Source organism: Colossoma macropomum, unplaced genomic scaffold, assembly GCF_904425465.1.
Source record: "Colossoma macropomum unplaced genomic scaffold, Colossoma_macropomum, whole genome shotgun sequence".
Lineage (NCBI taxonomy): Eukaryota > Metazoa > Chordata > Actinopteri > Characiformes > Serrasalmidae > Colossoma > Colossoma macropomum.
The window spans coordinates 35,357,631-35,365,221 of NW_023494802.1; the positions used below are offsets into that span (position 1 = coordinate 35,357,631).

Sequence of the window (7,591 nt, forward strand, 5' to 3'; positions counted from 1 at the left end):
GTTCTGTCTTGTGACGAAAAGTCTCAAACATTCATCATCTGAGACTGGATTATATAGGCACTGCAGACAGTCTCAAGCTTGTGATTGGTTACAGAGTAAAACTACCAAACATGGATTGTGTAACATTGCAATTAAAAAAACAGTGTATGAACCTTCAGTGGTCAGCTTGAGTTCACGTTCTTGCCAGAGAGAAAGTTAATGCTGTTTGATTAAAACTAATTACTTGGTTAAAATAAAATACAACTTAGATGATATATAAAATCATATTATAAAAAGACTTCTTTTTTCACACATTTCCCCTCATCAGTGTCAACACCTTCATGCGAAGGGAAGTGTGGGACAAGGTTGCTTAAACACTGACGTTGTCTTCCGCAGAAGGGTCTGGGTGATGATCAAACAGTCAATCAGGTTTGCGAATTACGATAATAAGCAAGGCCCATATTCTCGTTGCTGGAACCAGCCATATAGTGAGAACAGCTTCCATGCAACAATGATCAGAAATATCACTACACCCTATGGCTTATGGCAATTTTGTTCACAAAGCCCCTCTAGTGAACCACGAGTACAGGTAAGAAGGATCCCAAGCAGGGCTTCGCACAGTTCTTTTGTACCATTAGCCGTGTCATGGACTGGTCTTGCACTGCGCATGAGGCATAGGAGACATAAGTGCAACACTCACCTCCCGTAGTCTGACACCTCCCTTTTCCTTCAAGAGAAGATCTAATGCAACACCTTTTTGCACAGTGACTTCCTTTACTTCATTCTCTTCCTTCTGCTTTTAGAGAAGCATCCATGTTGTTTTCTAAGACTCCCGAAAGTGTGTCAATTTCCCTCTCACTAACTCTATTAGTGTTAGTTTTTCAAGGGGTCTTTAGGTCATATGTAGCACCAAAGGCTCAATATAGCACCATATAGAACAGATTCTTTATCAATGTGAAAAAACTTAATCATGCAAAGGGTTATTTGAGCATTCATGTTCTTTACTAAACCCTTGAAGAGCCATTTTTTTAAAGAGTGTATATTAAATACCATAACAATGCTCAAATAACCTTTTGCATGAATAAAGAGTTCTTTTGCATTGTGAAATGTTCTTTAGGTTCTATGTAGCACCAAAAGGAGTTCTGCTACTGTTACAAGCTCATATCATAACAATAGCAGAACGCTTGTTGGTACTGTATAGAATCTGTTTCAAAAGGCTCGATATAGGACCATATCGAACAGATTCTTTATCAATGTGAAGAACCCTTTCACAATGCAAAGAACCCTTTAATCATGCAAAGGGTTGCTTGAGCATTCATGTTCTTTACTAAGGAACCTTTAAAGAACCATCTTTTTAAAAGTGTACTATAAATACCACAACAATGCTCAAATAATCCTCTGCAGGATTAAAGGGCTCTTTACATCGTCAAACTGTTCTTTAGGTTCTATATAGCAACAAAAAAGGGTTCTGCTATTGTTAGAAGCTCATATTGTAACAATAGCAGAAACCTTTTTGGTGCTGTATAGAACCTGCTTCAAAAAGGTTCCATATAGGACCAGATTAAACAGGTTCTTTATCAGTGTGAGGAACCCTTTCACGATGCAATGAACACTTTAATCATGCAAAAGGTTATTTGAGCATTCATGTTCTTTACTAAAGAACCCTTGAAGAACCATCTTTTTTAAGAGTGTACAATAAGTATCATTACGAGGAAAATGAATGTTCAAATAACTGCATGATTAAAGGGTTCTTTGCATCGTGAAAGTGTTCTTTAGGTTCTATGTAGCAGCAAAAAGGGTTCTGCTACTCTTACAAGCTCATCTCGTAACAATAGCAGAACACTTGTTGATGCTATATAGAATCTGTTTTGAAAAGGCTCTACATATGAGAACCATATAGAACAGATTCTTTGTCAATATGAAGAACACTTTCGCAATGCAATGAACCCTTTAATCATGCAAAGGGTTATTTAAACGTTTATTTTCTTTACTAAGGAACCCTTGAAGAACCATCTTTTTAAAGAGTGTATATTAAATACCATAACAATGCTGAAATAACCCTTACATGATTAAAGTGTTCTTTGCATTGTGAAATGGTTCTTTAGGTTCTATATATTACCAAAAAGGATTCTGCTATTGTTACAAGCTCATATCATAACAATAGCAGAACCCTTGTTGGTGCTATGTAGAACCTGTTTCAGAAAGGCTCGATATAAGTTTTTTGCTGTTAGGTTTTTGCTCAATTATATTTGTTTTTTTTATTTTTTATTTTGAACCATATTTATTCTCTTGTTCTTATTTTTCATTCTAAGTCTATGTTTATTTTGTTCTATTTTCTTTATATTTTAATGCTTACTTGTTCATACGTCTTTGTATTTGTTTATTACTATAACCGTTTTTATGAAACAGACATTTAATTTTGTTGTGAAGCACTTTGAAAGATGCTACATAGATAAAGTTATTATAATAATAATAATTATTATTATGAACAGTATGAACAGACGGGATTAATTGCTCCAATTTCAAATGTTTCTGTAGGCCAGTTTATGTTGATGGAGCCACTACAATAATGAATAAACCTAAGAAAAATGAGTGCACTTAATAAAAGACTGAAGTCAGTATTGTCCAAATGTATTTTTGCCCATGCAAACAGGAATAGACTTTATTTATATTAAAATATTTTCATTAGAAAATGTTTTAAAACTTGTGACTACTAAGCGATTAGCTAGCTCCAATTTGCAAATTAAAGGCTTATTTGAGGGATAAAATTTGTGGATGGTCATAAAAGCTGGACAAAACTTCTTAATGTCAGAAAAGTGATTGAAGCCAATCTTTCAGTAACCAGATGTCCTTGTGAAACTCTTGTTAAACTACTACAGTAAGAAATTGGTCAATAGCATTGCACAATAAGCTTGCTCAGACTTTGTTCTGCCAATAAACCATCTGTCTGTTCTCCAGTTCTTCTTAACTGTGGTTGGTAAAAAACTACTGATGATGTGGAATGGTTGACTCCTGTCTGCCCACAATGAAACTCAGCAAGTTTTGATTTTTCTTCCTTGAAGCAGTGACACACAGAAACCAAGATACAGCAAGAACAATATGCTTGAACAATAGAATGGTTCACTGATTCCATTTATTTAATCTCAAGTTTATTAGTAGAAAGCACTCACTTAAAAATAGGCTGTATCCAAACCGCATACTACCTTATTAAATATTAAGTAGAAAGTAAAGGTGGAAAGCTCATGAACAGACTTCAAGTAGGCTTGACAAAGCCAACATGCTGTGAAATCTGAGGTGATCCCTTGGCCATTGCTGTAGTATCCCAGGTGGTTGCTAAGATGTTGCTAGGCCATTGATATGGCACCCCAGAGACTCGAGACCTGACTAGAACCTTCATCCCGGAGACTCAAGACTTGACTCTGACTTGCAAAACAGAGGCTTGACTCAGACTCGCACTGAATAGACTTGAAACTTGCATCGGACTTGCACCCCAGAGACTCGAGGCTTGACTCGGGCACACATCCCAAAGACTCACCACAGAAAAATAAGAAAGTTTGCAAATCAAATACAGAAGCTGCTGTTGTTTTCAGAATAATGGACTGAGCACCTCAGACCTCAACATGGTATGTTTGGTATTATTTGGATGAATATTTGGAAAAATGAATAATTTGGACTTCATAGTTATTTTGACTGAAATTGTAAAGGATGGTCTCTGACTGGTAATCCCCCCATGTTCTGTCATAAGCAGTGGTTTCCTTGGGTTGGTCCTAAAAAACCACTGCTTGGTTCTCTCCGCCTCATTTCTGCACTGGAATATAAAAGGAAGTTTTCAATCTTGCAGTTGGTTTCCAACTTCTTTGCCTTTTGCAGGGTCAGTAAACACCATGGCAGTAGTAAAGCAGATTGTGGGCATCATCCTTGGTCTGATAGGATGGATTTTAGCTGTTGTCGTCTGTGTTCTGCCTATGTGGAAAGTCACAGCTTTTATTGGAGCTAACATATTCACAGCCCAGATCATCTGGGAAGGCCTCTGGATGAACTGTGTTACGCAGAGCACTGGACAGATGCAGTGTAAGGTCTATGACTCCATGCTAGCTCTACCTTCAGACCTGCAGGCAGCCCGAGCCATGACTGTCATCTCCATCATCACGGCTCTGCTGGCTTTGATAATCTCCATGATGGGCACCACCTGCATTAAGACTGAGGTGAGAAAAGCAAATGCTGTGTTAATCTCTGGGGTCTTCTTCATTATTGCTGGTATCCTGGTGCTTATCCCTGTGTCCTGGACAACCAACACCATCATTCAGGACTTCTACAATCCCATACTGACCACGGCTCAGAAAAGAGAGCTTGGAGCATCAGTGTACATTGGCTTTGGAGCTGCTGCTCTGCTCATCATTGCAGGAGGCAGTTGTGCTTTATCTGGCCTCCAAAGAAGAGGAGATAAAGGCTCCCAAAAACGGGCTGCTCCACTCCACACTTCACCAACAGCTATGGCAGGTAGGTCTTTATTTGAGCTAAAACGAAGGAAGAAGATTTTTATGACAGTAAAGATGCTTTTGAAAAGCGTCTAAAGGGCCATATGCGTCGCTGTGTTTTTTTCTGTTTTGATGTCGTACATGTTCAGAAAATTCCATGTATAATATCATCTATATAATCTTATAGAAGTATAAATATAGAATTTAGCTTCTGTAAAAGTGAATGAACATAATAGCAGTGCAGTACTTGTATTGTACTTCAGACAAAATGATACATTTTAATGTTCTGAACATTTTTCTTCTTCCATCTTTTAATACTTGTCTTTCCTCCAGGAAATTGTGTTGTCTATGGCTACACGTTTTGTGTTGCAGTATAATGGATGTTTTGTAATGTGATACACAGAGAAAAGTTTTACTCGAAATATGAGTTCAATTAATTGTTTGACATTTCTTGTATCATGTTAAGCTTTCCTCAGATAAATAGAAACTCTTTAGCTTAGGTTTTTTAACAGTATTGGATCTCTGCCTGGTGCGTAATTAAACCAAGTACACCCTGTAAGACAAACTCTATAGTTACTCAGCTTTGTTTAAATATTTTAGATTAAAAATCAAGTTTCCTATTTAACCATCAGTATCATTTCTTTCCATTTTTGCATAATGTTGCCTCAAGGCAACATAGCCCAAAAGGACCCCCAGCATGTATTTTTGTTGATTTATTTTTATTTTAGTTATGAGGCCCACCTTATGTAAAGAAAGTGAACCAAGCTTTTTTTAAACATTGCTCCCACTATGCACGCAGTGAGGGGATATATTATTGGAAACAGGGAATTCACATGGGCGGCACGGTGTCACAGTGGGTAGCACTGTTGTCTCACAGCAAGAAGGGCCTGGGTTTGATTCCCCAGCCGGGCGGCCAGGGTCCTTTCTGTGTGGAGTTTTCCCCCTGTCTGTGTGGGTTTCCTTCCAAAGACATGCAGTCGGGATGATTGCACATGCTAAATTGCCCCTAGTGTGAATGTGTGTGTCTGTCTGTCTGCCCTGTGATGGCCAGTGCCCCACCGTGACCCAGAAAGACAGATGGTTTAGATTGTGTGTGTGGTTCCACACTTTTGAATGTTAGTGTATATTTGTGGAAAGGACCCTATAATCAGTTTCATTTACACTTTTACGTTTGTGTGTTTTATTTCATTGTGTTCGGTTTGTTCAGCTCCTGACTGATTTTTGTTGTTCACACTTTTTTATTGTGAGCCAAGAGAGGTATAACTCACTCGCTTAGACACATCTGACATGCAAGAACAGTAGGCTTGAACAATAGAATGGTTCACTGATTTATTTAATTTTTTTGGTCATATCTAACCTCAAGTTTATTAGTAGAAAGCACTCACTTAAAAATAGGCTGCATCCAAACCACATACTACCATAAATATTAAGTAGAAAGTAAAGGTGGAAAGCTCATGAACAAACTTCAAGTAGGCTTGACAAAGCCAACATGCTATGAAATCTGAGGTGATCGCTTGGCCATTGATATAGTATCCCAGGTGGTTGCTAAGATGTTGCTAGGCCATCGGTAAAGGCACCCCAGAGACTCAAGACTTGACTCTGACTTGCAAAACAGAGACTTGACTCAGACTCGCACCGTATAGACTTGAAACTTGTGTCGGACTTGCACCCCAGAGACTCGAAACTTGACTCGGGCTCACACCCCACGAACTTGACTCACCTTGGACTCAAACCTCAGAGGGTCAACACTCAACTTGGACTCACACCCCAGAGACTCAACACAAAAAAGAAGAACATTTGCAAGTCAAACAAAGAAGCTGCTCGTGTTTTCAGAATAATGGACTGACCACCCCAGAGTCCAGACCTCAACATCATTGAGTATGTTTGGTGATATTTGGATGAATATGTTGAAAAATGAATGATTTGTACTTCATAGTTATTTTGACTGAAATTGTAAAGAGTGGTCTCTGGCTGGTAATCCCCCCATGTTCTGTCATAAGCAGTGGTTTCCTTTAGGGTTCCGCAAAGAGGCAGTTCATTTACAGATAGCATTTCCTTGGGTTGTTCCTAAAAACCAGTGATAGTCACTGCTTGGTTCTCTCCGCCTCATTTCTGCACTGGAATATAAAAGGAAGTTTTCAATCTTGCAATTGATTTCTAATTTCTTTGCCTTTTGCAGGGTCAGTAAACACCATGGCAGTAGTAAAGCAGATTGTGGGCATCATCCTTGGTCTGATAGGATGGATTTTAGCTGTTGTCGTCTGTGTTCTGCCTATGTGGAGAGTCACAGCTTTTATTGGAGCTAACATCGTCACAGCCCAGATCATCTGGGAAGGCCTCTGGATGGTCTGTGTTGTGCAGAGCTCTGGACAGATGCAGTGTAAGGTCTACGACTCCATGCTGGCTCTACCTTCAGACCTGCAGGCAGCCCGAGCCATGACTGTCATCTCCATCATCACGGCTCTTCTGGCTTTGATAATCTTCATGATGGGCACCACCTGCATTAAGACTGAGGTGAGAAAAGCAAATGCTTTGTTAATCTCTGGGGTCTTCTTAATTATTGCTGGTATCCTCGTGCTTATCCCTGTGTCCTGGACAACCAACAACATCATCCAGGACTTCTACAATCCCATACTGACCACGGCTCAGAAAAGAGAGCTTGGAGCATCAGTGTACATTGGCTTTGGAGCTGCTGCTCTGCTCATCATTGCAGGAGGCAGTTGTGCTTCATCTGGCCTCCAAAGAAGAGGAGATAAAGGCTCCCAAAAAAGAGCTGCTCCACTTCACACTTCACCAACAGCTATGGCAGGTAGGTCTTTATTTGAACTAAAACGAAGGAAGAAGATTTTTATGACAGTAAAGATGCTTCTGAAAAGCGTCTGAAGGGCCATATGCGTCGCTGTGCTTTTTTCCGTTTTAATGTCGTCCATGTTCAGAAAATTCCATGTATAATATAGTCTATATAATCTTATAGAAGTATAAATATAGAATTTATCTTTCGTAAAAGTGAATGAACATAATAGCAGTGCAGTACTTGTATTGTACTTCAGACAAAATGATACATTTTAATGTTCTGAACATTTTTCTTCTTCCATCTTTTAATACTTGTCTTTCCTCCAGGAAATTGTGTTGTC

The 7,591-nt window shown here is 39.0% G+C and overlaps 1 pseudogene; it reads left to right on the forward strand.

Moving 5' to 3' along the window:
* The first annotated feature begins 3,807 nt into the window (after positions 1-3,807).
* Positions 3,808-7,308, forward strand: LOC118822524 (annotated as a pseudogene).
* The last annotated feature ends 283 nt before the right edge of the window (positions 7,309-7,591 follow it).